We start from the raw sequence: 12,130 nt of genomic DNA, 5'->3' as shown, positions 1-12,130 counted from the left end.
CTGCCCAATGAGACTGTATACTAATCAATGACTGGCGTTATAAACATTTGCAGTTTCCACGTCCACCCATTACAAACCTGTCATCAGAATTCCTTAGATTTTCAGTACTATGTCATTTCACCCCATATTCATCCAGCATTAGGTTCATATCGAAAAGTCGTGAATCTTTGGTTGCATGTAGGGGGGGGGGGGGCATCATCAGTCTTCTTGTTTGATATGGCCCGCCACGGATTCATTTTCTGTGCCAACTTCTCCACCTCAGACTAGCATTTGCAACCAAAGTCGTGAATTAATTGCTGAATGTATTCCGACCTCTGCCTTCTACAGTTTACCATCTGCTGCTCCCTCCACTACCATGGGAGTCATTCCTTGCCGCCTTAACACGTGTGCTGTTGTCCTGTCTCTTCCATCAGTGTTTTTCGCAGAACCTCGTCATTTCTTATCAGTCCACAAAATTTGTAACAGCCTTCTGATACCTTGTTGTTGTTGTTGTGGTCTTCAGTCCTGAGACTGGTTTGATGCAGCTCTCCATGCTACTCTATCCTGTGCAAGCTTCTTCATCTCCCAGTAACTACTGCAACCTACATCCTTCTGAATCTGCTTAGTGTATTCATCTCTTGGTCTCCCTCTACGATTTTTACCCCCCATGCTCCCCGCCAATACTAAATTGGTGATCCCTTGATGCCTCAGAACATGTCCTACCAAACGATCCCTTCTACTAGTCAAGTTGTGCCACAAATTTCTCTTCTCCTCAATCCTATTCAATACCTCCTCATTAGTTATGTGATCTACCCATCTAATCTTCAGCATTCTTCTGTATCACCACATTTCAAAAGCTTCTATTCTCTTCTTGTCCAAACTACACTCCTGGAAATTGAAATAAGAACACCGTGAATTCATTGTCCCAGGAAGGGGAAACTTTATTGACACATTCCTGGGGTCAGATACATCACATGATCACATTGACAGAACCACAGGCACATAGACACAGGCAACAGAGCATGCACAATGTCGGCACTAGTACAGTGTATATCCACCTTTCGCAGCAATGCAGGCTGCTATTCTCCCATGGAGACGATCGTAGAGATGCTGGATGTAGTCCTGTGGAACGGCTTGCCATGCCATTTCCACCTGGCGCCTCAGTTGGACCAGCGTTCGTGCTGGACGTGCAGACCGCGTGAGACGACGCTTCATCCAGTCCCAAACATGCTCAATGGGGGACAGATCCGGAGATCTTGCTGGCCAGGGTAGTTGACTTACACCTTCTAGAGCACGTTGGGTGGCACGGGATACATGCGGACGTGCATTGTCCTGGTGGAACAGCAAGTTCCCTTGCCGGTCTAGGAATGGTAGAACGATGGGTTCGATGACGGTTTGGATGTACCGTGCACTATTCAGTGTCCCCTCGACGATCACCAGTGGTGTACGGCCAGTGTAGGAGATCGCTCCCCACACCATGATGCCGGGTGTTAGCCCTGTGTGCCTCGGTCGTATGCAGTCCTGATTGTGGCGCTCACCTGCACGGCGCCAAACACGCATACGACCATCATTAGCACCAAGGCAGAAGCGACTCTCATCGCTGAAGACGACACGTCTCCATTCGTCCCTCCATTCACGCCTGTCGCGACACCACTGGAGGCGGGCTGCACGATGTTGGGGAGTGAGCGGAAGACGGCCTAACGGTGTGCGGGACCGTAGCCCAGCTTCATGAAGACGGTTGCGAATGGTCCTCGCCGATACCCCAGGAGCAACAGTGTCCCTAATTTGCTGGGAAGTGGCGGTGCGGTCCCCTATGGCACTGCGTAGGATCCTACGGTCTTGGCGTGCATTCGTGCGTCGCTGCGGTCCGGTCCCAGGTCGACGGGCACGTGCACCTTCCGCCGACCACTGGCGACAACATCGATGTACTGTGGAGACCTCACGCCCCACGTGTTGAGCAATTCGGCGGTACGTCCACCCGGCCTTCCGCATGCCCACTATACGCCCTCGCTCAAAGTCCGTCAACTGCACATACGGTTCACGTCCACGCTGTCGCGGCATGCTACCAGCGTTAAAGACTGCGATGGAGCTCCGTATGCCACGGCAAACTGGCTGACACTGACGGCGGCGGTGCACAAATGCTGCGCAGCTAGCGCCATTCGACGGCCAACACCGCGGTTCCTGGTGTGTCCGCTGTGCCGTGCGTGTGATCATTGCTTGTACAGCCCTCTCGCAGTGTCCGGAGCAAGTATGGTGGGTCTGACACACCGGTGTCATTGTGTTCTTTTTTCCATTTCCAGGAGTGTATTTATCGCCCATGTTTCACTTCCATACATGGCTACACTCCATACAAATACTTTCAGAAACGACTGCCTGACATTTAAATCTATACTCGACGTTAACAAATTTCTCTTCTTCAGAAATGCTTCCCTTGCCATTGCCAGTCTACATTTTATATCCTCTCTACTTCGACCATCATCAGTTATTTTACTCCCCAAATAGCAAAACTCCCTTACTACTTTAAGTGTCTCATTTCCTAATCAAATTACCTCAGCATCACCCGACTTAATTCGACTACATTCCATTATCCTCGTTTTACTTTTGTTGATGTTCATCTTATATGCTCCTTTCAAGACACTATCCATTCCGTTCAACTGCTCTTCCAAGTCCTTTGCTGTCTCTGACAGAATTAGAATGTCATCGGCAAATTTCAAAGTTTTTATTTCTTCTCCATGGATTTTAATACCTACTCCGAATTTTTCTGTTTCCTTCACTGCTTGCTCAATATACAGATTGAATAACATCGGGGAGAGGCTACAACCCTGTCTCACTCCCTTCCTTATCAAACGTTTAATAAGCCATACTACGTCCAGACGCCAATTATTAATAAAAGGAATGCAGGTCGCCGCTTACACTGCTGCTAACAACGCGATATTTGCTCCATGGAGAGGCTTAAGACGTCTCTTGCGATAACGAGTCACAATAACCGATCTGGTGTGGTATCACATAAGGATAGAATGCCGGACACTTGCCACGCCAGACATTTGCCACGCCGGACATTTGCACACTTGCCCCTTCGCCAGGCAGCTTGAGTAGCGATCCCTCAGGTAAGGGACGTCCTTCCCCGTACTCCTTCTGTCCGCTTTCAAACCCCCGTCTCCATATCTTACTCGATACAACCAGTACATAAGGGGCCTCCTTCTTCGACATCTTGGCCAAATACAGAGATTCTTTTTCGAAATCGAAATATTTATAACTTTTGGGAAATGAAAGCAAACCGACGATTATTTCAGTATGTAATTAGTTATGCGAAGTACATAGATCCCTCTGTCTGTATGGTAGCTTCCTTTCATGCTTACTGATTGCGACTGAAACAGTTCATCGCCATGGGTGCAACAAGAAAGGACCGATGTAAAGAGAATGCGAATGTACGCTAACCATTTCTTTTTGATAACTGCATTTGTGCCTACTTTAATTGCTACAACTGCATGCCCAAAAGACAATAAAGAAAGAAGAAATCGGCATGTGAATGTTCGAAAAGAAGAACGACATACTCTATATTAATTTACTCTCTAAAATGCGATATCCCTTGCGGCGAAACATTAGTTAATAAAGTGTAGCGGGACAATGTTCAAAACATGACTGAAAATACGTTCACTAAGTAGAGATAAGGACATCTATGATTGACTTGTCATCTAAAGTCGACGTACAATTTTAAAATGTTAGAATTGAGGAAATGAAGTAATACAGAATGCTATGCTTGTAACGTACGTCGTTGTCCTACATTGTTTAGCTCTGGTATTTACAGGGTCACAGAGAAAGCATCGTAGGTTTTGCAGGAAAAAGCCGTAATTGTAATAATGATCTGCACTACAACAGAAACAAGAAGAACAACTTACTGAAAAGTAATGTAATGTGTGTTCCAGCTCACAAGCGATATTGAAGCAGATTGTTCCTGTGACTTCGTATGGGCAGAGGTTATATTCGACAACCGGAATAAATTAATAACTGGCTCCTTTTACTGACCCCCGGTCTCAGATGAAATAGTTGCTGAACAGTTCAAAGAAAACTTGAGTCTCATCAGAAATAGGTACCCTACTAACACAATTATAGTTGGCAGTGACTTCAGTCTATCTTCCGTACGTTGACAAAAATACATTTTCAGACCCAATTGTAGATAGAAAACGACTTCCGTAATTGTTCTAAATGCTTTTTTAAAATTATTTTGAACAATTAGTTCACGAGGACATACAAATTGTAAATGGTTACGGAAACACACTTGACCTTTTAGCCACAAATAATCCTGAGCATCACGAGAGATACAGGGATTAGTGAACACACAGTCGTGGCGAGGCTTAATTCCGTAACAAATAAATTCAACAAAACTGAACGCGAAATATATTTATTTATAAAAGCAGTTAAAAATTCGGTTGACGTCTTTCTAAGGACAGTCTCCAATCCTTCCAAACGACGTAAGTGAAGACCATATGTGGCTTAAGTTCAAAGAAATAGTATCACCAGCAATCGAGAGATTCGTACCAAATAAATTAATAAGAGACGGAAATGATCCCCCATGGTAGACAAAACACGACAGAAAGCTGCTGCAGGAGCACCGAAAAAGGCACGTACAATTTAGACGAACGTAAAATCTCCAAGATTGGCGAAGTTTTACTAAGGTTCGAAAGTCGGTGCGGATTTCAGTGCGAGATGCATTTAATAGTTTCCACAACGAAATTCTCTCCAGAAATGTGGCGGAAAATCCAAAGAGATGCTGGTCCTGTGTTAAGTAAACCAGCGGAAAGACTCAGTAGGTACCTTTACTGCGGGTCGGGTGGTGGGTGAGGAGGAGGAGGGCGAGACAAGGGGCCCCAACCTTCGGAGGAGCAGGTAAAATCGTGGCAGATGTCCGCCGTGGAAAATATCCGCACACCTAAGGATACCATCCCACGGACATTATACAGTTGGTAATAGAAGGTTCATATGAGCGAATTCAAGTATAAGCAGTGCCTTCCTCCCGCTTCTGGCTACTTGAAGCGTGGCTGTTTGCTGTATGAGCAGTAGCAGCAAGTAGCCAGATGCTACCCGGAAAAAATTTTCAGGCGCTCCCAGAGTGCCAGATTCGCGCATGCGCAGTGCAAGCTGAGTTATAGTGGGTAGGATCCTTCCCCACGTGACCCGTGTATATGTTTCGTGTCTGCGAAACATTGCTGGTCTCTTCGTTTATAGCTCCCACGTCAAATGAAGTCAAAACAGATTTCTGTGGCCGGGAGCCATCAAGTGAATTAATATACATTCTCATAACCATGAAAGACCAAAATAAGTTAGTAGTTTCAATTTTCTGATTTTATATTATTTCCACCTGATTAGTAATCAACCATTAATGTCGTAATGAAGCTATTTCTGTCTGTTTTGTAGAGAAATTTGCTTCTATTAATTTTTTTCTGCTTAGGTAGTTAGTTTATTTTGAACGAAGTGTTTCATTTCGCACTATTGGCTATTTTCAACTTCGTTCAATTTCAAGTGCAAATTTTCATTTTCTGGGACGATTGACATTATACCATAATAAAGAACCAAACATGAGAATACAGTACTGGACCTCCGAGAAAATTGGTATCACGAAAACCACATGAAAAGCTGAATATCAGGTACTTCAGACTGCATCTCGACATGGACATGTGTAATTAGAGCGGAATGAAGCATTTTACTGTTGTTTATGAAATTCCGATGCTGGCTGGAGTAGTCTCTGATGTCCTGTTCATTTTATAACACTGTAAGATCTCTTAATGCTATATACGTACGAACATACGTAAATATTTACTTGAAGCTGACTAAGTAGATTTGGTCAGTAGTTTTGAACTAAATATTTTGTTTCAAATACCAGGTGTACCGGTATGAAATGAGCGTTTTTTTTTTTTTTTTGTGAAAATGAAACACTAATTTTGAATTGAAAAGCAAAAACATTTTATTCAAAGTACTGACCATTGCTTTCTATACATTTTGACCACCTTTCTGGCAATTTGTGGACACCACGCCAATAGAAATGTTCGTCTTTTGAAGCAAACCAATCAGACACCCAATTTTCGACTTCTTCGTAGGAATCGAAGTGTTCCTCAGCCAATGCGTGTCCCATTGATGAAAACAAGTGGTATTCGGAAAGGGCCAAGTCTGGTAAATACGGCGGGTGGGGTAGCAGCTCCCAGCCAAGTGTTTTGATTGTATCCTGAACCAGTTTTGCTTTGTGTCCAGGTGGATTGTCGAGTAAAAAAATTACTTTGTCATGTCTTCTAGCCCATTCTGGTCTTTTTTCGATCAATGCATAGTTCAAATTGGTCATTTGTTATCTGTCGCGATTAGTATTCACAGTTTCTCCGGGTTTTAGAAGCTCATGATACACCACACTTTTCTGATCCCACCAAACACATAGCATTGTCTTCTTGCCGAATCGATCTGGTTTTCCAGGCGATGTTGATGATTGTCCTGGATTAACGCATGATTTTTCCCGTTTAGGATTCTTAAAATAAATCCATTTTTCATGGCCAGTAACAATTCGATGCAAAACTGATTTTCTTTCATGTCTTTGAAGCAAAATTTGACAAATAGTTTTTCGGTTTTCCATCTGTCTTTCATTCAATTCATGTGGCACCCGTTTTCCACACTTTTGGATCTTTTCCATAGCTTTCGAAGGGTCAGAAATTGTTTGTTGAGAAACATTTAGAATTTCTGCCATTTGCTTCTGACTCAAAGAATCATCTTCATGCAATATTGCTTGCAATTTGGAGTCTTCGAACTTTTTTGGTGGTCTTCCACGTTCTTCATTTCTTACATCGAAATCATTATTTCTGAACCGTTGAAACCGTCTTTTGCATGTTGCTTCTGATAGAGCATGATCACCATATGCCTCGACAAGCATTCGATGCCACTCTGCAGCACTTTTTCAAATGAAAACAAAAAATTAGTGCTTTCCGCAAATTATCACTTTCTGGTATAAATTCGACATTGTTAACACGATGAAAACATATGATGTTGTTTGTTCTATGACTTGATGTATACTAAATATTGAAAGGTGGCTACACTGAGCCACAGCGCCAGAGATCGCGCTAGAGAGTATTGTTCCGCCGCCTCCACTGGCAGTGATTATTGAGATGTCGTAGTGGGCAGTGCTTGTCGAGGACTCGTAGGAGTCAGTGCTCGCTGAGATGTCGTAGTGAAAAGTGTTTGCTGAGATGTTGTAGTAAGGAGTGCTTGTTCCATGTTTTATGCAGTTGTTTGATGGGCTAGACAGCAGATGCTATTCGAATGGAAATATTGTAGTGATCAGAGTACTTTTCGTCAATATATGAAGGTAACGAAACTTGATTTATTTTTCATTATTTAATGTCGTAAATAATGCTTCATTACAGGTTCAGTCAACAAAGCATCTGGCTTGTGTTCTTGTATTAGAGTGTAATCCTGGTTTTCTTGCGCAATTGTAGTATTTCTATTTCTTTAATTACTTCAGTATAAATGATATTTGAAATTTCTTGTCTTATTGAAGAAGAACCGTGCCAGATGTGTACGTTGAGTCATACTTCCACACACAGAACAGTGACACCTGTGTTTTGGTTTCATAGGTTTTATAGTTGCTGGGGACTTAATTAATTAATTGTGTTAACGAAAATTTTCATTTCATTCTTTGTTGTTGTTCTATGCAGTCAGATAGCGTAATAATACTAGTCAGGGCCAACCGTTTACGAGACTTCGTAATCGGACAGCCAGCTACTAAAGCAAAAAAATCCGCTGTTTCGGATCGTCCCTTGGAATCTTCTGATTGTAAAAATAGTAGACAGTAGTATTGTTGTAGTAATTTGTAGTTTAGTAATTGTAGTCTATTTTGCATGTGTAGATTTGGTAATTGTCATTCTTCTAATGGTATTTTTTTTTTTGCAAAATTTCATTTCTGTTGTCTTGTCTACGGGTTTGACAATTAGTGCCATTATTTCAATTGTTCGATTAATCGTGTTTGAGGGAAACATTTCGTGTGAATGGTATTGTTGGAGATAAAGTGTCATTGTGTGTAATTTTCATATAGTGACGAGTTTTGTATGTTTTGTAAATGATTACACGATCGATGAAAAAGGCAAAAATGATGGATAGTGAGAATGACGAAATTGTTAACATGGCGAACTCGCCAACAGAGGAAAACAGTATCGTGAATAATGAAGTGGAAAACAATTTAATAAGTCGGGAAAATAGACCGGAACCAATTCAAAATTTTTCTCAATCAGAAAATTCACAGAATACGAGATTAACGATAGAAGATTCTGAAATAGCATCGAACACAGATAGCTTTACAGCCATGACGAAAGAAGTTGGTTTCGCGAGAAATGTTAGGGGCGAAAAGAATTTCGAACCGGCTATTATGGAGCAGTTGATGGGTGCAATATTAAATTTGGGATCTGAATTAAAAACAGTGACAACACGGTTAGACTTACAAAGGGGAACAATGGAAACACGGTTAGAATCACTGGGATCACAGTTGGGATCACAAATAGGAACAATTAAAACAGAGATAGGAACAATTAAAACCGAGATGGGAACTTTGAGATCTGAATTAAAAACTGATATTTCTTCCCCCATGAACCATGGACCTTGCCGTTGGTGGGGAGGCTTGCGTGCCTCAGTGATACAGATGGCCGTACCGTAGGTGCAACCACAACGGAGGGGTATCTATAGAGAGGCCAGACAAACATGTGGTTCCTGAAGAGGGGCAGCAGCCTTTTCAGTAGTTGCAGGGGCAATAGTCTGGATGATTGACTGATCTGGTATTGTAACATTAACCAAAACGGCCTTGCTGTGCTGGTACTGCGAACGGCTGAAAGCAAGGGGAAACTACAGTCGTAATTTTTCCCGAGGACATGCAGCTTTACTTTATGATTAAATGATGATGGCGTCCTCTTGGGTAAAATATTCCGGAGGTAAAATAGTCCCCCATTCGGATCTCCGGGCGGGGACTACTCAAGAGGACGTCGTTATCAGGAGAAAGAAAACTGGCATTCTACGGATCGGAGCGTGGAATGTCAGATCCCTTAATCGGGCAGGTAGGTTAGAAAATTTAAAAAGGGAAATGGATAGGTTAAAGTTAGATATAGTGGGAATTAGTGAAGTTCGGTGGCAGGAGGAACAAGACTTTTGGTCAGGTGATTACAGGGTTATAAATATAAAATCAAATAGGGGTAATGCAGGAGTTGGTTTAATAATGAATAAAAAAATAGGAGTGCGGGTTAACTACTACAAACAGCATAGTGAACGCATTATTGTGGCCAAGATAGACACAAAGCCCATGCCTACTACAGTAGTACAAGTTTATATGCCAACTAGCTCTGCAGATGATGAAGAAATTGATGAAATGTATCACGAGATAAAAGAAATTATTCAGGTAGTGAAGGGAGACGAAAATTTAATAGTCATGGGTGACTGGAATTCGTCAGTAGGAAAAGGGAGAGAAGGAAACATAGTAGGTGAATATGGATTGGGGGGAAGAAATGAAAGAGGAAGCCGCCTTGTAGAATTTTGCACAGAGCATAACTTAATCATAGCTAACACTTGGTTCAAGAATCATAAAAGAAGGCTGTATACCTGGAAGAATCCTGGAGATACTAGTACGTATCAGATAGATTATATAATCGTAAGACAGAGATTTAGGAACCAGGTTTTAAATTGTAAGACATTTCCAGGGGCAGATGCGGATTCTGACCACAATCTATTGGTTATGAACTGCAGATTGAAACTGAAGAAACTGCAAAAAGGTGGGAATTTAAGGAGATGGGACCTGGATAAACTGAAAGAACCAGAGGTTGTAGAGAGTTTCAGGGAGAGCATAAGGGAACAATTGACAGGAATGGGGGTAAGAAATACAGTAGAAGAAGAATGGGTAGCTCTGAGGGATGAAGTAGTGAAGGCAGCAGAGGATCAAGTAGGTAAAAAGACGAGGGCTAATAGAAATCCTTGGGTAACAGAAGAAATATTGAATTTAATTGATGAAAGGAGAAAATATAAAAATGCAGTAAATGAAGTAGGCAAAAGGGAATACAAACGTCTCAAAAATGAGATCGACAGAAAGTGCAAAATGGCTAAGCAGGGATGGCTAGAGGACAAATGTAAGGATGTAGAGGCTTGTCTCACTAGGGGTAAGATAGATACTGACTACAGGAAAATTAAAGAGACCTTTGGAGAGAAGAGAACCACTTGTATGAATATCAAGAGCTCTGATGGCAACCCAGTTCTAAGCAAAGAAGGGAAGGCAGAAAGGTGGAAGGAGTATATAGAGGGTTTATACAAGGGCGATGTACTTGAGGACAATATTATGGAAATGGAGGAGGATGTAGATGAAGACGAAATGGGAGATACAATACTGCGTGAAGAGTTTGACAGAGCACTGAAAGACCTGAGTCGAAACAAGGCCCCGGGAGTAGACAACATTCCATTAGAACCACTGATGGCCTTGGGAGAGCCAGTCCTGACAAAACTCTACCATCTGGTGAGCAAGATGTATGAGACAGGCGAAATACCCACAGACTTCAAGAAGAATATAATAATTCCAATACCAAAGAAAGCAGGTGTTGACAGATGTGAAAATTACCGAACTATCAGTTTAATAAGTCACAGCTGCAAAATACTAACGCGAATTCTTTACAGACGAATGGAAAAACTGGTAGAAGCGGACCTCGGGGAAGATCAGTTTGGATTCCGTAGAAATGTTGGAACACGTGAGGCAATACTAACCTTACGACTTATTTTAGAAGAAAGATTAAGAAAAGGCAAACCTACGTTTCTAGCATTTGTAGACATCGATTGGTAGGACATGTTTTGAGGCATCAAGGGATCACAAATTTAGCGTTGGAGGGCAGCGTGGAGGGTAAAAATCGTAGAGGGAGACCAAGAGATCAATACACTAAGCAGATTCAGAAGGATGTAGGTTGCAGTAGGTACTGGGAGATGAAGAAGCTTGCACAGGATAGAGTAGCATGGAGAGCTGCATCAAACCAGTCTCAGGACTGAAGTCCACAACAACAACAACAACAATGGGAACTTTACGATCTGAATTAAAAACTGATATGGGAACAATGGAAACATGGTTTGGATCTGAATTAAAGACAGAGATGGAAACAATGGAAACACGGTTAGACTCACGAATAGGGACATGTTTCAAAAATATGATGAATTAAAGAAAGAAATCAGAGAAGAAGTACAACCAATTTTGAATTCTCACAATAATAGATTAATTGCAGTAGAGATTAGACAAAGGGAACAAGATAGAGAACAGGAAGAAAGAGATCGCGTGATAGTACAAAAATTTTCAGAGTTAAATTTACAACGTGCACACGATAAGGAGGAAACATTTGAGAGAATCGAGGAATCCGTACCAAATGACAGAATAAATAATCTAACACAACAATATGAACAGTTAACTACTAAATGTGTCAATACTGAAAACCGAGTCGCGACACTTACGGAAGACGTAAATAAACAGAAAGAGCAATTAGGTGACTTATCGGAAAGAGTTGAGGAGATTTCAGATAAATTGACAAATCTTAGTTTACATGGGGACAGAGATTCAGATGATACAGCACCATTGCCATTTGCAGAAACCGAAGAGTATCAGAACATAAATAAGCATGTTGAAAATCAGGGAAAATTTAATGAACGCGTGAAAAGGGAATTTGAGGCATTAAAAAAGCAAGTCAAACAAATTGAAGGCGAAATCGTAGGAAAAGACGGCAAAAGAAATTTAGAATCACAGATACCAGAGGGGTTTGAAGAAAATAATTTGTTTCATTTACGGGATGCAACAAGAGAGCGCCAGGCGCGCGATCTTGACAATAATCGACATTAGGACTGGGACAGGCGCGGTAGGTCTTTGTCGCCACGAGGCGAAAACTTTGACTATAAACACTTTTTGACTGTTCGTAAATTTAAGATCTTCCGCAATTCTAAGAATGACATACATCCATGTGCATGGTTAGATCAATTTATGTACGCACTCCCACCAAATTGGCCACTAAGTCACAAACTGGAATTTATGTGTGGATATTTAGAAAACGAACCGGCGACGCGGATGCGCGCACTCATTAGAGATTGTAATAATCTGAATGATTTTTATCATGCATTTCTA

This window comes from Schistocerca nitens, chromosome 2 (genome assembly GCF_023898315.1).
Source record: "Schistocerca nitens isolate TAMUIC-IGC-003100 chromosome 2, iqSchNite1.1, whole genome shotgun sequence".
Classification (NCBI taxonomy): Eukaryota; Metazoa; Arthropoda; class Insecta; order Orthoptera; family Acrididae; genus Schistocerca; species Schistocerca nitens.
Note: the sequence above shows the minus strand (reverse complement) of the source record.